Source organism: Suricata suricatta, chromosome 15 (genome assembly GCF_006229205.1).
Source record: "Suricata suricatta isolate VVHF042 chromosome 15, meerkat_22Aug2017_6uvM2_HiC, whole genome shotgun sequence".
Lineage (NCBI taxonomy): Eukaryota > Metazoa > Chordata > Mammalia > Carnivora > Herpestidae > Suricata > Suricata suricatta.
This window is the reverse complement of record NC_043714.1, coordinates 13,272,664-13,292,592: the sequence shown is the minus strand read 5'-3', so window position 1 is coordinate 13,292,592 and position 19,929 is coordinate 13,272,664.

Sequence of the window (19,929 nt, the reverse complement as noted above, 5' to 3'; positions counted from 1 at the left end):
TACACCAGGGACCGTGGGGAGACAGAAAAATGTATTCTTTCTATTCCAGTAGAGTCTTGTGATTCCAAGGTTAAATTATTGAAGCAGTTTGGGAGGTACTTTTTAATATGATTTTCAAAAAGTTTTCTCCTCATTATCAACTCTTTAATAAACACTTCAAAGTTTCTGTGAGCTTCTCTACTGGGAAAAATATTAATTCATGAGTCTTCTTCCCAAACACACACTCAGTTCTCTCTTTGGGATTCAAGAACTCAAGAAGGAAATATTATGCAAGTGTCTGCGTATGGAAAGACAAAGTTTCCCTTGGTCTTTTTGCTATTTCTCCTACAAATGCTTGGCACATGACCTCTATCCTGCAATGTGATTCCGGCATGAGGCACAGACTCTCCAACTTGGGGATGTGCTTGGGGAAGGCGCTCTGAATGAGGATGTTAATCTCTTTTACCCCTCTTCATTCCCAGTCTATTTAAAGTAACAGCAATAGTTAGTGTTGACTGCGTGCTAGGCATTGTGACAAGCACTTTCCAACACGTTTATCTCATTTTTCTTCACAACAACTCTACCCCTGTTTACCAATAAAGAAACGCTCAGTGGCTTTGCTGTGGTTACGCAATGAGTAAATGGTGGAATTTATAGGCCTCTCTGTTCAAATAGAGAATCCACCCATTTAACCACCACACCGATTGTAACACAACCCTGTATTTCATCAGAGGGAAGGGGCTGCAACGGAAATATTCATGATGCCCTGGAAAAACATGGAATTTTTCATCTATGTGTATGTTTATGTAGTCATCTTTGACCCTTGCCACAGAAATGTGTTTGGGGAAAACTGTAAAGCAACCCATTCTCATGTTAAAACGTACACTGGAGAATTAAATAGATGCAGAATTCAATCACGTGGTATTTTACTTAAAGGAACTCAAGCTCTCTTGGCTTACTCCAGTAAAAACCGACGTCTTATTCTGGTCAACTCCCACTGGCACCTTCACGCATGTAGGGCACTGCAAATTGTCAGAGGTACTGACATCCCACAAAGTCACCTCTGGTGCCAACCTCTAGCTTAAGGCCTTGGAAAGAAAGACAGGGTTTTCCGAACCAGGCGTTTTTCTGTGTCAGGCACTATTCTAAGGATTTCACACATATTAACCCATTTAATAAAACCACTTATGATGAGTCATTTATTATGATTATGTAAATAATGTTTCTGTAAGCTGTGCTCTTCAGTCTTGTACTGGGAAGGTTAAACCACTGCCTCATAATCTTTTTTGAACTACTAATTTGATTAGAAAGCCCATTTTTTAATTTCAGTCAACACAAAGGTAAACTTCAGACAAGTTGACCTAACTAATCTGTTAAAATACAGACTGCAGGGCCCACTGCCACAGCGTATGATTCAATAGGTCTGGGAGGATGTCCAAGAATTTTCACTTTCCCTAGGGGACACTGAGGCTGTTGATACAGATAAAACCAAAAGGGCTTAGCCTGCAAAGATGTGGTACAATGCCACCTAAAGAACAAGGACTCTTGAAATCTCTACGGAGTGCTAGAAGATGGCTTACAAGAAAGGGTACAATTTGATTTTGATTAGAATCCTAGAAAACAATGTCCCTGGATATTCATCATAATAAGATTTCCAAAAATCATTTAAACAGACAAAGCTTCAGCTGAAATTAAGCCGTATTGAGTTTGCACAACTTCGTGGAGGAAAGGGATGCTGTGTTCTTTGTGCTTGGTGGGACTTCCCAAAATAATAAACCCCTTAGAAGAAGAAAACTTTAGAGATTTTAGGGCAACCTAATATTTAAAGCCACCTTGATAGAGAAATGAGAAGGCATTCAGGAAAAGATCTGGGCATCCATCTCTCTGGCCAGGAGGAAAGGATGTTGGGATAATGATGAGAGATTGGCTCTCTGAAAACAAGGCACTGCCATGCCGACCCTTCCAGCCCATGCAGGGTGGATCCCAGCAGAATAAGGGCACCATTTGTCAACTCTGGACTGCTTCCAACTTTGTAATTTGAGAAGAAGGTGGAACATGACATTGTGATCAATACCCCATTCCTCTTCCTCCATGGGTAATATTGCTTTGAATCCCTTCAGTGCCAGAGTCAATTTCAAGTGCCTCTGCAGAACGTGATTATGTCTGGGGCCTTTTGAGTTCCGACTGTGAGATTGTTTTGTAAGACATTTTTCTAAAATAAATTGTTACATGTTTCAGTTTCTGCTTCTGATTCTCACTGCCTTTGCTAGATTGGTTATTTTAAAAGTCCTGTTTTAACCGCAAATGAGCAACTCAATTCTATCTTCCACGCAGGGAAAGAGATTGTTATTGTTACAATAAAAGCTGATCTTTTTCTATTCTTCTAAGATTATATTGGATTGGGGAGGGTGATCAGTTACTCCCTCCTCTCCATTCCTTCCATCAGAGGACCAGACACACAGACAGAGAACCAGAGTATCACCAGCAGCCACAGGGCCTTAGCACTAAGCTCAAATAGGTAACAAGGCTGTTTAAGAACAAGGAATTCCTCCCTGAGAATCTCTCTCTCTGAGTGAGTGTCCTTACGTCACCAAGCATTCCTACGAGGGAAAAAAAGGGACAGCAGGGTTCAAGCTGTGAGCTGGCAGGGTGGAAGTGGGCCATGCTAGGCTAGTAATTTACCATTAGTATTTCATTTACTCATTCAGCAAACGGTCATCAAAGGCCACTGTTTACATTAGTGTACCAGCACAGTGCTGAACTCTGGAAGTACATGAAGGAAAAGAGACACACAGACTATCCCCTCATATACTTTATATTCCAACAGGAAAACCAGACATGAAACAACTACATGCATTATTAACAAATTGTGGTTGTAATAAGGTTTGTGTCTACAATCTGAAGGGCTGAGCTGATCCTGGGATCAGGAAAAGCTTCCCTGAGGAACAGACATCTACACTAAGTCCTAAAAGAGGAGTGGAGTTCCCTGATAAGAAGGATACAAGCAGGGAAAGACCCTTTTGAGGCCCAAATGTGGGAGCATATTGGGGTATCTGAGGACTTAGCAGAGGGCTGTGTAAATGGGATAAAGCTAGCAAGACGTCCAACAGGAGATGGGGTTCCTGGGAGTTTAGGTAGGGCAATCAGGCACCCACGGTTGAGTATTATGCCTCTCCAAGCATCAAGGATTTTGTCCAGCATAATTGGAGTGCTATCCTCTGATCCACTTTTTTAATCCAAAGTATCTAGTGTAGTGCTTGGCAGAAGAAGATGTTCAATGAATGTCAGTTGAATAATGAATAAATTAATCAGAAATGTAAGCATGTGTGTAAAATCTATCTTTCACATATTGGAATCTGTGCTCCGGTCCATTTGCTGCAATATTGCAAAATCATATAAGTGTCTGGGTTTCTTGAATTTGAAAAGGCAGCCTAAAATAATTATTGAATTCTGAGCCACTATTCTCTCCAGTTAATTCGCAATGTAGCATATGCACTCTTATCCAGCATTTCTGGTTCTCTGTCCAAATGAAATAAGAATATTTTCAAAAGACATATTGGAGCCTTTATGCCATATCAGACACCAGAAAATTCTAAAATTTTTATTTACAAGAGCCAGAAGAGATCATAGTATCAGAAGCAGCTGAAAACAAAACAATATGGATGATGTAATGAAAGACCTCCTCCCTATAAAATTTTTCCACCCTTTACACACATTTTTTTTCATCTGTCCCCATCTCTGAATGCACTCAGCAAAAATCTTTAAAATTGAAAAGCAAGATAGACTTTTTAGACAATTTATGTTTAGTCATTCACTCTATTCATGCTTTTATTCATCCGTTTATATTTACTGAGCTGTTACCAGGTATCAGGCACCTTGCTAAATGTAAGAAAAGTAAAAATGGATGTAATATTATTCTTTACTGTCAACAATGTCAGAAGGAGTCAACGGACAGCAAGTATCGAAGTGTTTCAGAGAGAAAATTTGGGTCTGGGGACAGTGGAGACTCCAAAGAAGGAATCGTCTGTTCTATCTGTGGGGAGGTAGAAAGGGAACCTGCCACATGGAGATCCAAACAGGACAGTCTCACAGGGGAGCTGACGTTTTCCCAAGTGTTGAAAACATTCACCATACAGCCAAGGGGCATAGAGAGGTAGCATTCAGGGCAGAAGCAACTGGAGCGAACGCTTGAGGAGACGAAATAGCTTGAGACGCCCCAAGGACTGCATATGGCGTGGCGCGGAAGAGCACAGGGTTTACGGTGGGAGCACCCGTTCCTACCTCATCCGAAACATCTTGTATTTAGAAGAGCAGAGCTACTAAAGCTTCTTAAGCAGGGGAATGATAAAGCCACGTGTTTTATTTCCAAAAAGTCTCTCTGGGGACAGTGTAAAAAGTAGGTTCGGTGGAATTTGAGACTGAAGACGATTGTCTAGGCAAGAAATACTACAGAGCCAGAACTGATAGAATTAAGATGGCTTCCTGAAAACGTTGGTCCAAAATAAAAGGATAGTTTGTGCAACATTTATTCTTCTGTTAACACACTGGTACCTTTGTATAGAATCATTCAAGGCTATATTTAGCCAGACTTAGAGGTCATCCAACCTGGTGCCCTCATTTGCTGAAGAATCTGAGATCCAAGGAAGAAAAGCTCACAGAGCTCAGCAGGGCAGAGCAGACCTTGCCGGCCCCGGTTTGGGCCAGCTCCCCTGAAGGCACCTGTCTCTTCATCTCTCCCTAATTTATTAATCAATTAATGACCAGCTGTCAAATAGTACTTCTCAGTGTCTATTCTAAGAAACTGTGCAAACCATGACTTCGTTTTATGTTGTGTGCATTCCTGTGTTTACGTTACTTTGTGCATGCCTAAAATTATTTTCGAATTGTTGACAGCACTCCCTTCTGTGAGACCTGGTGGACAAGGACCATAGAAAAGGCAGCGATCATTAGCATTTATAAACTCTCCTTCATACTCTCCTTTAGCTTCGGGGGTTGTGGTGATCTAAGGGAGTCTCTGCTTTACAAAAATTATGGGCCTGTGTCTGCAACTCACCCCCTAGCTGTGTTATCTTTGGTAAGTCACTTGCTCTCTCTATGCTCCAATAAACTAGGCATCGTAACAGAGTCTCTCTGGTAGGACTGGGGAAGTCTTAAATGAGTTAATGTACTAGGATAGCTCTGACATATGGCAAATATGATGGAAGTGTTGGCATTTACCAGCATGGATAAACAGGTTCACCAGCCCTGGGGTAGGCCAAAGTGGGACCCTGGCAAAGTCAAGGCCTATCTTTCTTTATATCTCACCAGACATTTATCTCTAGGTGCTTTCAACCATTCATGAGTCCATCAGGATGTTTTATATGAGCAAGCTAAATTTGGATGATGTGATTCTCCCACTCCCTTTGTTTGCGATTATTTTCTTCTGACTTCCTAACTCTTCAAGGGTTATCTTTTTTCATTAAAGGAATTGTGTTGTACTATTGTGCCAGAATCGTACTAAACCTACGTGAAAGTATCACAAACTCCGCTGAATGTTTGCTAATGATACAATTGAATTTCTTCAAATAATGAGAAATCCATTCTCATGTTTTGTGAATCTAGAGCCGAATGCTAATTTTTTTATTCTAACAAGAGATATCCATTTGTTTAACAATAAACGGGCACGGAGGACACATTGTGCGGTGGAGATGCAGCTGGGAATGCAGGGATGGTGCCTCAAGGGAATCACCACTTAACAGGGGCTTGTTCATGGCACGCCCGTCGCAGAGTAGACCTACAAGGCCCCAGATCCTGTTCTTGGGGGTGGTGCACGCTGCAGAATGGGATCAACATAGTCTCTGCCTTCACAAAGCAGGAGGTCTAAAGAGGCATAAGGATAACAAATAGGGAAACAAAAAGGCACACAATTACAAAATGGAAAAAAAAAGCATATGTGGGCAAAGAACAGGCTAAAATTACACCTTCCTGCTCCTCCAAGGGAGCACTTCTGTGTAAATAAGGTGAGAAGAGAAAGCCACTACGAAAAAGTAATGACTAGGGGAGACCAGCCCAGGAGCCTGCCATAAAAGGAACAGAGGAAAAGATGGTCAATGTAGAGGGAACAGTGTAAGTGAAGAGCCCATGATGGAAACATTTTACTTCTGTTCAAGCCCCGGAAGCAGCCCAGTATGGCTGGAGTGAAGGCAGCCTGGCACCAGATGAGGCTACAGAGGCAAACAGGGTATCAGCCTGCAGAACCCTGCAAGCCATGGCCACGAGTATGTATGTTATTCTTAACCCAGCAGGAAGTCATTAACAGATTTTAGGAAGTGATGTGCAAGATACATGTTTTAAGGTTCCACCAGAGGGTGTTTTAAGAATGGAGGGTTAAACCGTAATATAGACGGAGCTGGGGAAATCACTGAGGTCATCAGGCAGCCCATCCCACTGCCCACTCCATGGAGCTAATACTAGGAAGGTCAAGGGCCATTGAAAAGAAGAGGAGGAATGTTGCTTCCTTTGCAAATAGAATGTGTGACCTCACACATTCTAGACCTGCAGGATGAGGAGTAGGGGAGAATCGAGGGCGATGCCCACGTCTGTGGCTCAGGCATGTAAGTGGACGGGAATGAGAGAGATTGAGGAGGAACTGGTTTCATGAGAAAAAAAAACCCTGTCCATTTGGTTTCTTTGGTTTTGCACAGAGAGAGCCTTTTGTAAATAATTACCTTGTAGTAGTTAGGTCCTAACAGAGTTTCATATGAATAATCCAGAAGACTGTGTTATGAACCCTGACTCACACCAAAGAACATGCAAGGGAGGGTTGCTACCATCCCTGGATCACTTGTTTCTCTGGAGAGTGGACATCCGCTACTAACTGTGTTTTGCAAAGTAACACTAAGAGTTGATAATGTCCCAAAGAAATTTCATCTCCTCTCTTACCAGCTTGAACTTTGCTTAGTACTAAAGTAAGCTGCCTAATAACGTAATTGAATCTTTAACAAATCTAACAGTAGAGCATGAAATGAAATGAATAGCCATTGTAGAATACCATGTTACACTGAAATTTGGGTGTGTCTTCATGGCCATGTGATCACCCCAAACGACTAGCCTGACCGTGGATAAGTAACATGAGGAGTCTGGAAACAGGCTCAAGGCCCCCAAAATGATTAGCCTTAGTCAGTGATACCACTCAAATTCCCTTTACCAGTCACCGGATCAGGGATGGACCTGTATCCTACCCTAGTCCATTCTAGCAAAGGAAAAACTGTTTGAGGGTTTTTGGGGAAGTGTTTCTTGGTCCTAAGAAGGAGACACGAGAAGAGACAGCCCTTTCTTGGTCCCCTGGACTCTGCCATCTCTGGAGCTGCTGCAAGGATCTTGCCCCCAACCTAAGAATGAATGATGCCTACAAGGATGAAGGCAGGTCCAACAGAAAGCATGCAAGGTAAGCAGGACCCCTGATCCTCCCCTGGATCCCGTGCTATTCCCCAGCCTCCTGTGACCCAGGACAGGACAGTCTTCACAGTTAAGCCAGTTTGAGTAAGGGCTTCCTCATGCGGATGCTAAATCTGTCCTTACCAATACATATGTCCCATGATGGATACCTCACCAAATCATTGTACACACAAGTCCGTGAAAACATAAAACTTCTTGGGGGTTCTACTTTGTTTTCTAATGCTGAATATACCTATTTTTGAGAAATAGGTATATTCTCTTGAGAGTTTATCAATGAAGGTGACTAGATTAAGTTTAATGAGAGGAAAAAGAATCTGTCAAAGAATTAAAATACTTTCCAACAATGTTTTCTTTGGAATTATAGACTCACTTTCAAAAGAGAAATAAGTGAAAGAAATACATAAAATGTAAAAAACAATGTAAGAATATAAAGGTAAGAACATATTGAAGACCATATTTGAGTAAATAACCCCTGAAAAACAAAAAGTAAAACAAAAGAGTTGACAATAAAGGAGGTTTCCTTTCTCTCTCTCTCTCTCTCTCTCTCTCTCTCTCTCTCTCTCTCTCTCTCTACTATCTTGATTTACTAGCTACCATGCCAGATGAAAAGTAGAAATGGTACTATTGAAGTTAAGAGGGGAAAATTATTTGGAGGTCACCTCTGATGTTGTAAACAGCAGGGAATTGTCTGAGCATCAAAAATGTCTTTGGAAGGTAGGTTATAAAGAGAGAGAACTCACTGGCCTTGTGGTCCCCAAATCCTGAAACAGGTAAGTCTCCAGAGCAGGGAAAGAGGAGTATGGGTCACAAAATAAACAGAGCATGTATAAAACTATATTTTGTGTGCAGCTGAGCACTTAGGGCCCTGAGGACAGAAAGATCTAGACCAGAAACAGCAATATCCTCAACGAGAGAAGGCTGCCCTCCACCCTTCCATGGAGTCATGGGCCCGGCTCCGTTTCCCACCAGCGACCTGCGTGGGAGGAAACTTCAGTTTGCGCTGTGTAAGTCTGTACATTGTATTTTGGCCACTATAGAGCTAGTCTGTTTTGCTGGCTATTTTCAAAAATGTCCGGTTCGGTATAAAGATTATAGTGGTTAGAATATGTTTGAAATATTTAACCTCTCAAAAACAGAAAGTCTCAAACTTATCATCTTCTAGAAAGTGAATGAAACAGGCTCCTATTTTTTCCTCTTTAGTTAAAAAAATTCAATCCATTCCCCTATGTCATACTATTTGTGGTAACTACAGTTTATTCTTTGAACAGGTTTCCCACTAAGCTGAGTCAAAGGGACCCACATAAGTGCTCATGTGTGCAGAAATATACATGAAAGATGTGATTTACTGCAAGCAAAAATAGGAAAAGAACAGACCCACCTTAATCCACGATTAAGAGATGTCTAATCGTTTCAGAAAAATAGCCATTACAGGAGCTCCTTAAGTACGGAGTTTCTCTGACGAACTTTTATAAAATTATTAATTCATAAACACTGATTTACATAACACATTGCTGCTCCTTCAACTGCATCGACATCACAGCACCAAGCCTTTTCTGATGTGGAAGGTGCAATAAAACCTCAATTACCTCTGTAACTGATCATCCCTTTTTCAAAAATAGCTGAACACATTTGATTTTTCATCCCCACAGGTGAAAAAGTAACTGTGAAGATGACCAAATAACCTAGACGTTGAGAGAGGATCCAATGTCAGACTATCTTGATTTTTTTTTTCCTTTGGAGTCATAACAAAACCACAGCCTGTTCTCTCCTGAAAAAAGTGATGACAATCAATATGCCAAGTGGTTGTTCCCAGAGTGGAAATGAGATGAAACTTGGCTGGGGGCTTCTCTTCTCTCTGGAAAGATAGTTTGTTTCCTGTGATGGGCACCACCTGCCCCTAACTTCCATAGGCAGAAGGGGGTGGGGGGGAGGAGTTGGAAGGGGGATGGGAGTTTCTACTGTTTTCCAGAGTTAGAGACGGCAGCGTCAGCAGTGCAGACAAGCGGCCACAAATGGGGAGGCCACCACCGGATGGCGGTTATCAGGTCCTGTAGTTTGCACAGGAGCAGGGCAACAGCAAGGACATTAACCCTCTGGACCTAAGATGGGAAGCGTCCTCTCCCTGAGGCCAGTGGGACGTCCAACACCACTGCAGGAAAGTCAGCCATGTCCAACAGAACACAGAGCGCCTGGGTCCTCAGCAGCAGAGGGTGCAGCAGTGGGATGGGGAGGCCAGAACAGCAGCGGGTGCAGATTCATTAGGGAACTCATGAGGACACCTGGGAGGACTTCCGTAAGGACATGGGGGAGGCCTCCCCTGAGAGGAGACCATAAAAATCCTGGGGAACACTTTGAAAGAGACCTATTTCTATCAAGGAAATCACTGGGAAATCTTATGGCAATGACATGGATGTGGGGCCTTTTCACGCCACTATTCTCCTTTTCTGAAATGTTCTTCCAGATAGACACATCTCAACTCATCTCAACAGCTTTAGGTCTCTGTTCGAATATCACCTTATCGAGAAATACTTCCCTGACCACACTGTACCCATGCTGTGCCATTACATTAGTTTTTCCAGTGCACCCTCATAACCTGACATATCAAACATTACACATATTGATTGATTGACTGTTTCAGCTGGAAGTTCTGCAAGGAAGAAATCTGTGTTTATTTTGTCCACGCTTTTATTCTCAAAACTTAGAGTAGTGTCTGGCACAGAAGAGGCAGTCCGTTTTTATTTGTTAAAGAAGCAAACAAATCCACTCCACCCTGCGGTATAATGGTCTCTCAGTTCTGTGTCTCAGTCTAGCTACTCCAATAGTCACATCAGGAACCTCGTCATCACCCATAATCAACTGTCTGGCCCCCACATCTCTCTCCTCGACTGGCCTGTCCAACATTTCCCACCACAAACATTCTTCAAACTCAGCGAGGCCCCTTTACTCTCTTCAAACCACCAGCTCTATGCTTTACACCCAGCTCTTCGCTTCTGTCGGCTCAGCCTCCCTGGACTGGCCAATTACATTTCTTGATGCTCTATATTTCAGTTGTCCTGTTCTGCTGACCCCCATTCGAGGTGGCCCAGGCCTCCACTTCTCTGTGCCTGTTCCCGCAGCTGAGCATTGCTGAAGAGAGTCACACAACAGGGCCAGCTAGCTAATGTGATTAAATTCCATTGCCAACATCACATGCGTCCTTAAATCTCCCATTTTATTCCTCTACTTTCACTATGTTATATCTCCTCCTACTTTACAGAGACAATAGAAGCCAGCATATGGGAAACTCATCATCTTTCCGGTAGTAAATACACAGGCCTACTCACATCTCATACAACTTTCTTATCAACTTGGATCCCATTTTCACTTTCTGAGGAACTTACACTGTCAACTATCCTTTGTATATTCATCTTCTTTCCATGATCTTATATGAGCTTTCCAAAGCTCTCATCACAAAGTGCTACTGACTGGTGACTTCAATGACGGAAATTTGTGGTCTCACCATCTGGAGGCTAAAAGCCTGAGGTCAAGGTGTCAGCAGGGTTGGTTCCTTCTAAGGACTGTAGATTATGTTCCACGTCTCTCTCTTAGCTTCTGGTGGTTTACTGGCAATCTTTGGCATTCCGGGGCCTGTTGAGGAATCACACTGATTTTGTCTTCATCTTCACACATTCTCCTAAGTGTGTCTCTGTATCCAAGATCTCCACTTTTAATAAGAACACCACAGTCGCATCGGATAAAGACTCACTCTACTCCAGTATGACCTCAGCTTAACTGGTTACATTTGCAGTGAAGTGAATTCCAAATAAGGTCACATTCTGAGATTCTGGGAGTTAGAAATTAAATACATGAAATGTCCGGGGGGCCATATCAGCTCTGCATCCTGCCCATTGGCTTTCAAATATGCTTAAATCTCTCCTCTTAAAAATAATTTAACAGAACTTACATTTCATTCTATATTCTGCCCCCATATCTGTTCTTGTCTTAACAATCACTTTTCAAAACATTGTTTTCCTTACCTGATGTCTCTATTTCTCTATTTCCCATTCTATCCTTGATCCACTCCAAAACCCTCCCAGAGCTCCACAAAGGTCAGCAGTGGCCTCCTGTAGATAACACGATGGTTATTTTAGTTGGCCCCCCAGAAGTATTTGACAATACCAGCATGCCACCTTCTTGAAATATTCTCCTCCACTGGAAACAGCCATTGTTTTGCTTTGTTTTGTTTTGTTTTATCTTTGTACTCACTTTTCCATTTTCTTTGCAAACTAATGGTCTTCTATACAGCATACAAGCAAACCTGTAATCCTGGATCATGAATCCTCTCCATTTTGCACTCTGTACCCTTTTCCTAGGTGATTCCATACACATTTCTGGCTTCCGTTACCCCCCCAGACTCAGGGAACTGTGAGTCCCACTATCCACTTGCTTCTTCCTGAATGCTGTAAACTTTTGTCAACTTCACATTGTTGAACTTGAACACAAAACCCTCACTCTGTCACCACCATTAATAGCACAGTCCTTCTCTTGTGTTCGCTACAGCAATGACTTGAAGCGTCACGCAGACTTGACTAAAAAACCATGTACAAAAGCTGTGTTTTCTTCTGCTCACTTCATCTTGGCCTCCAATTAAATAAGGTTTAAAATACTTAAGCATCTAGGATTGTGATTTTTCAAAATGAAACATTTTACATGCAAAAGTACATTAACTTGCATAACAATTCTATGAGGTAGTTTTTTCTAGTCACATTTTGTAGGTGAGGAAACTGGGCCTGGAGAAGTTAATAATTTCCTCAAGATCACCTAGACTACAAGTGAGGAGGCTTTGTGCTGAGTTGCCCTAAATCCGGTCTGAGAATCTGATGCGTAGCCACACTAGTAAACGATGATCATAGTCATAATGTGTATTGAAGTCATCAGGAGAAAGCAGAAAGCCACATTTAACCCCGATTTTTGAGGAATTCGAGAAAATATGGATAAAGAGAAAAGCGAAAGTATCACACTATTTGAACAAAATAAAGATACTGAAGAAGTGCTCTTGACATATGAGAGGGACTGTAGAGTCCATTCCATGGACCAGAGTCTCTATTGAGGGCTGGTCTATAAAGGTAAAAGTACAAGTGAGGGTTATAAAATGGAATTTCTTGGATAGTTGGCCAAGAAGTTAAAACCTGAATGTCTAAGCAATAGGAAATCAAGAGCAAAAGTGATTTTGAAAAGCTTGGGATAATACCATCTGGTTTTGTTTCTGCTGTCCTTTCTGACAGCATCCAAATCTCTCCTAGCCACTTTAGGTAGAGAGGGACAGTGAGGACATAAACTCCTCCTTTCTGAGTTATGACTGATAACTGAGCTGTCAGCACAGAGCCTGACGTGGGCCTTGAACTCACGAATGATGAAATCATGACCTGACCTGAAAAGGGACACTCAACCAACTGAGCCACCCAGACACCCCTGGAAGAAACGAGCATCTGAGAAGTCTATATGCTGCGTGACTCAGGAAGACGACATACTGTGAAGGGCAAAGCTGTGAAGGCAGTAAAAAGACCAGTGGTTTGGTGGAAGGCAGAGATGGACAGATTGGAGCACAAGCAACTCTTAAGGCAACGAAAGTATTCTGTATGTTTTCTTAATGACAGATCCATGCCTTTACATAGTTGTCGACATTCAAAGAACTTAGAATGCCAGCAGTGAATCTTGACATCCACTGTGGACTTTGGATGATAATGATCCAGTTCGTGGACTGTAACAAATGGTAACTCTGGTGGGGGCGTTGACAGCGGGAGAGGCAGTGCTTGTATGGGGAACGGTATCAGCTTGGCTGGGAGGCCAAAATTCAAAAACATAGTCTCTTACTTTTAAAAAATCCCAGTGAATGAACACTATGTAGACAGGTGACAGGTACGGGAGGAAGGCTTCTCTTTCCTTGCTCATCCTTTCCAGCTTTTCGAATTTTGCATCATGACAATATATTACATATTCAGGGAGTAATTTCTTTAAATAAAGAGGTAAAAACAAATATCCACACCAATGATATTTATTTGCAGTTTACAAGAAATTGCATAGTACTTAGTCATATAACATGTACGGAAACACGTGGAAAACGTGGTTGGGGATCCTGAGGCAGCTTTGACTCACTATACCCAGAGGAAGCATGTGTTCACTCTGTTCCTCAGGGAACAGATACCATGAACATGAAGGACTTTGCCCCAAGTCACACAGCAGTGTGCTAGGAATACTTCTATCTGACCAGTAAGATGTTTCCTCTTTCTCTTCCTGCAATTTTGCTGCTTCTTCATATTGCAAGGCACAAAAAAATGGCCATTCCCCAGGAAGCTCTAATCTATCCCAAAGGCAATTGCATTAGCATAACAGATCATTCAAAACTGATAAACCTTAAACCAGCTAGATGGTTTGGATACCTTTCCCACCTAGAAACTATAAATGACCTTCATACCTGACCCCTGGCCTCTGCACTCTGGCTCAGCCATGTCATTCAGCCAGGCGAGGGGTTTAAAGTGAACGTCATAACTCTTCTGGCCTCCCAATGACACAGCAAGGGGACACACTCCCAAGAACTGGGGGGGTTTCTTCATCCAGGTCTCCATGTAAGGAAATGGATGCTACAAGCAAAGATGAAGGACGATGACGTGTGAGTCATTGTTCTAAGCTCTGTTCAGATATTAACTCACTTAAGCCACACAGCCACCCAGTGAAGTAGGTACAGCTATTGTTCCCACTTCAAAGAAGAGAAAATGAATGCATTCAGAGGGTAGGCAACTTGTTGAGGTCACGCAGACATGCAGTCAATCTATAAACTCTGGTAAACTGGGTCTACTCAGTATAGTACGTTCCCCATGTGTTAGGATTTGACCATAGAGGCCACAGCCATCAGCAGGACTATGGGATTGTGCCAGGTCAGAGGTCTGAGGCATTCTGAGTAAGAGGGAACGAACCCTTTCATTCTTTATGGAAAAGTAGACTTCTGGGTCTCCAGGGCCTCCCTGGGAGGTCAGTGTGGGCAACAGCTTCAGGACCTCAGAAACCAGGCTGGGAATCTCAGGCTCTAACCCCATCTGTTACTGGGAGTAGGGTGCTGCCGATGCCCAGGTGCAACCTCAGGAGTATTCAAGACATCTTAGGAATCTGAGAAGAAACTCCAAAGCAGTGATTCTCCGAGTGTGGTCCCCAAAGAGCATCACCATCACCTGAGACTCTGTTAGAAATGCAAACCCTCAGGCCCCATCCAGGACCTCTTAAATCAGAATCTTATAGTGGGCCCCAAAGTCTGTGTTTGAACAAATATTCTGGGTGATTATGATGTATGCCAAAGTGTGAGGACTTCTGCCCTCTGGGACCCCCATATCTGATCCCTGTCGTCTCTCTCCAGAGCATCTTGTCTGACAGCTATTTTCTGAGTATCCTGGGAAGCAAGGAGAGGTCTCCGAATTCTGTGGGACACTCACCTACGACCACAGCACAGAAACCAAGTGGGCTGAGTGGGGATGAGCCCTGGGATTCCGATTTCCTATCCTTTTTTCTTACTATTTTAAAGAAGAGAGAATGATGATTTCTCTTCTTCTGAAAATGCCAAAGGCAAACTAAATCCTCAAGTTGGGTTGTTTTTTGTTTGTTTGTTTTGACAGAAACAAATCACTGTTGGAAAATCTTTCAAGCTTGGAGTGATTTATTCTACTCAAACATCAAGTCATCCCAGTAGCCTTGGCCATTTCTGGCATATGGAAAGTTCCAACTAAACCAAACGGAGTACAATGCCTGCAGGAGCTGATTTTGCTGACCCTCTTCCAGATTGTTTGGAAATCCAGGACTGAATCTCACACCACCATCAGAATCTTTCCTTTCTCCCCCTTCTGCGTAGACAGCATGTTAAAAAGATGAGTAGGTGACTGTTCTGAGGATTTGTTCCACCTGCTCAGCATGCAGGAGACTACAGATGCTGGGGCTGCCTAGTCAAGGAAATGGCTTCTGTTAGCCCAGTTCCAAAGAGGATTGTGTTCTTCACACGCCCTCTTGTGGCCACTCTGAGATAATGCAATTGGGTAAGGCCTTGGACTGTGCTCCTACACTAAAGAAAGGCACACTTAGAGATAGAAATCTAGGAATCCAGGATTTGAGCTTGTCTTACCCTACATGATGCTGGCTTGGATTTTGTGGGAATCTACAGAGCTATTCTTCCTAAAAGGACTGTGATAATGTGTCCCAACTAAAGTCATTTTGCAGAGAAAAGCAAATAAATACTAGCATTCTATTTAGAGTTTATAACAGTTAAAGAGGCCGCCAGTGCAGAGAGGATAACTGTGCAGCTTGCAGTTGTATTTACATGGGCAAAGCAAAGTACAAGAGAGAGTTTCCATCCTTTGCAGGATTATTCATCAGTTAAGCCAAAAGCAAACTATAAAAGAAATCGGTATGAATGTAGGTGCACAGGTATTGGCATACAGAGATAGTGTGAGTCCTGCGCCAACCCCAGAACAGAGTCCTTCCTCCTGTTGTTCGGGTTCTGAAGTCCAGCATCCTCCACGTGGCCCTGCTGCCTTGAACAGGGAGGAGATGATGTCTTTCTTCAATTCCCCCGGGGAAATAGGGCACCACCCTCCCTTAGCCCTTCCTTACCTGAAAAACATCTTTCTGCCCCATTAACCTCTGAGAATGTAAAGCCTTCCATGTTGATGCATGTATGTTTAGCAGTACTGTATTCCTGCTGTGGCCCTTCTAGATTTAAGAAAGAATATATGCTAAAGGTTATAAACTCCCAACAGAAAAACAAGATCTGGTGCATGGTGTGGTGTCTAGCTAATCACTGCCACAAATAGATATTAATGAAGGTTTGATCATGGGAAGATCGCATTAATTATTCAGTTTTTCTAATTGTCTAGAAGTAAAAATGGGTTTTCAGCAGCTAGATAAAAATTTCCAGAACAGGGAAACATGAGGATGAGTGAGAGGATGAGGAGGCACACAGGATTTAAGACAGGGCTTCTCAGCCTTGGTGACTGACTCTTCGGTTTGATAATCCATGGCTAGGGGCAGGGGCGTCCTGAGCACTGTGGAACGCACAACACGTTCCTGGGGTTAGCCACCAGACGCCAGTAGCAACCCCCCCAATCGTGACAACAAAAAAATGTCTCCAGGCATTGCCACGTGCCTGTCGGCCGGCAAAACCACCCCCACCTGAGAACCATTGACTTGTGAAGGCGATGTTCATACGAAATGTTCATACGCAATATTGCAATGGGTGAGCTAAGATGAGGACTTGATCTTAACTTAAACATAATCTCTTAAGGGGAGAACTAATAGCTGTCGGGTAGAGCCTCATGTAGGGTCAATAGAGAGAATGGGCTTCGGAGTCAGTGAGACCAAGACTCAGAATAAATGATGTGAACTTAGGCCTCTTTTGCCCCCTGAAGCCTCAGTCTTTACATATGTAAGATTAATAATAATATTAATATAACAACAGTAATAATAATAAAAAGATTGTTGAGAGGTTAAATGAAATAAAGTATATAAAGGCTCTAGTATATTGTCTAGTATCTAACAATGTCAGTAAATAGTGTTCTTTCCTCATCTCCAGAAGTTTCTAGAAATAAAAGATAGCTTTTGGGGGGGGGACCAGCCCTGGGAGACTGGTCTGGGGGGGGTGGAAAGAGCCCCATAGTTGGGATTCTCTGTGAATAATGACGCCCTGGCTTCCTTCGGAAGAATTATCCCTGTAACGTTCAGAACAGTTCAGAACAAAGTGCAGTGAGATGTGGTAGCTCTCTAGATAAATAATCACTCTAGGGCAGCGAAGCATATAAAATCATTCCAGAAACAGACATATTTATAGTCTTTAAATGTCCACTCTGCTCTCTATTTTTCAATCAGAAAAGTGCAAAATCACCCTTTTAACATGCGGAGGAAAATCCTTACACTTTTGTATCCAGGAAACATCCTTGGGAAATTGAAGCAGAAGGAATGTTTGCAATGCTGTTTGTGTCTCATATGCTCCCTTCTTGACGTAATGAGAGCAATGTTTCCGGTTTCTAACGTTTCCTGGAAACCTGACGCGACTCAGTGACAGCATCTTCGTCGCCCTTCTGGTTCCCACAGCCTTTATTCCATCATTTGCTTTTATCCTGTAGAAATTGCCTAAAAACAAAAAAAAATGTTGAAAATGATTAACAATCGTGGCATCAGTGGCTTGTTCGTGAACTTCATCCCATTGAAGATTTTGTCTCCTTTTTCCAGAATCTCGGTACCTCATCTGTACACATTTTTTACTTTCTCCTTTCTCTCTGGCAATTTTCTCACTGGAAAACTGGGAGAGGATTGAAATTCTCCACATTTTAAACTTTGCCCATACCATTACCACTGTCCCAAATTAGCTTGAACTATATGAAAGTAACAATACTTGACTTTTTTACCTACAGAAATGATGGGTTCTTTTGGGTTCAAGTTAGACTTCTATCCCTATTTCTCGCTCTTAAAATTCTGCTTCTGGAACTTTCCACAATTACCCCGACCCCGAAATGATCTCCCCTTTCTCCAGATACCTACTCTGCCGTGCCTAGGACTGTCGTCGCTCAGTCCTTACACCGCTGTTGGAGGCGTTTCCTTACGAGAGAGCATTCGTTACAGAAATCAGCCAGGAGCTCTGTGCCTGACTCCACGTGCAGCTGGGTGCCCTTGGGTAAGTTACATAGCCTTCCCAAGTCTCAATTTCCGCACTTATAAAAGAGTTGAGTATTGGAAAAATGGATTTGATATTTTACATAACGTCTCTTAGGTAAGAGTTCAGCAAATGGTCCTGTATAAAAACCGTTGGGGGTTGTTGTCCATGAACTCCTGAGGCAAGGCCTTAGTTATCGCTGCCTGCCCATAGTTCCCAGCATAATTATTCAACAAATAACACTAACAACAAGAGCAATACAGTATCTTAATTTTATTAGGCACTCACTCCACGTGGTACTAGGCTTAGTATCTTCCCGGCATTATCTCATGTAATCCTCACCCCAGCCCTGTGAGGTAGATGCTTGCTGTTACCACCATTCTCGAGTTGAGAAAGTTGAGACAAAGAGAGGTCACATAAACGGCACATTGCCACACACAGGGAGGAGTTAGAGCTGGAACCAAGGTCTGGTGTCAGGGTCCAGGGGTTGCTTGATGCCTCCCTGTTGGTGCATTAGATGTACTGGAAAGGCCTCAAAGACCTCTTTCTACTTTAAAGAGTCCATGAGTCCAAAGTAATATTCTTTCAGCACTGATTGATATTTGCACTCCCTCAACTAATTGACGGTCTCATTTTTTCCTTTGTTCCATTAACTGTGTGATATTTCATGTGGGTTATAAGTAGCTATAGTCTTGTCAAAATAGCTGGGTGGTTCTAAATCATGGTTAAAATTAAGAGTTCAGTTCATTTCTACCATTTACCTTCTGGGTCCGGTGTGCCATGTGAGGCACGGAACAAATGTGTATAGCTACCCTACAGCCCTCAGCTAAAAATATTCATAGTTGTATCATGTCAAAAGACTAAACATGGCGTCTTTAGAGGTGGCACCACTGAAGTTTCAAACATAACTGAACTTTAAGAATCGTTTCAAAAATTATCACACACACTACCCCTGTGTGCCCGGCCAGCACTTTGTGAAATACCGCAGCGACGTGAGCCCTGACTGCCAGGAACTTCCAGCCCTCTGAAGACGGCTCCATTCTCATGTGCAATCAGATGATAACGCAAATCAACACGTTCATTCCATCAGCAAATACAGACCAAGCACCAATTGTCTGCCAAGCCTGTGCTCATTGCCGGGGGAAAAGATAAACTGGTTGGGCCCGGCCTGCCCCCATGAACCATACTGTCCGGGGATATACATGAACGACTTAGTGGGAAAGGTAAAAAATAATATCACAGTTGAGAGAGCTCACTGAGGACTCGCACAATTGGAGAAGTCGTCCGAAATGAGAGCAGGATTTGAGTTTGGTCTTCAACCAAGTTCGGTAAAATGCCACTTGGTGACTTAATTCCCGTACGCAGCAATCCATACAAACGCCCGGCACAATATCACCAACTTCATATTGGTGGTAGAAGCCATCCGATGAAAAATGATAACGCGTCAAAAATCTGCATTCCTATTCACATCAAACCTACTGGCATTTGTATTCTTAACTTCATTTGCTGAAGGAACTAAGGCAAAAATAACCTCAAATTTGAAAACGTTCCCTGCAAAGATTCTTATAGAACTATGTTAAAAAACCGAAGTCCTGCTCTGTGGTTAAAATTGAGGTGTTTTCCTTTCAATTCAAAACCTCAATTTTCAGACCTTAATATCTTAGGCTTTTCAATCACAGGAAGTTGGTTACAGAGAGTAGTTACGGTGAAGAAGGAATCTGCTGATAGCATACTTCTGCAGTACGCCCCGGCCTGTCATCTTTAAAATGGTTAAGTAAGCAATCCAAAGAAAAAGATGTTGGGGGTTAAATTGCTAACTCAATCGAGATGAAAGACCTGAGTAGGTC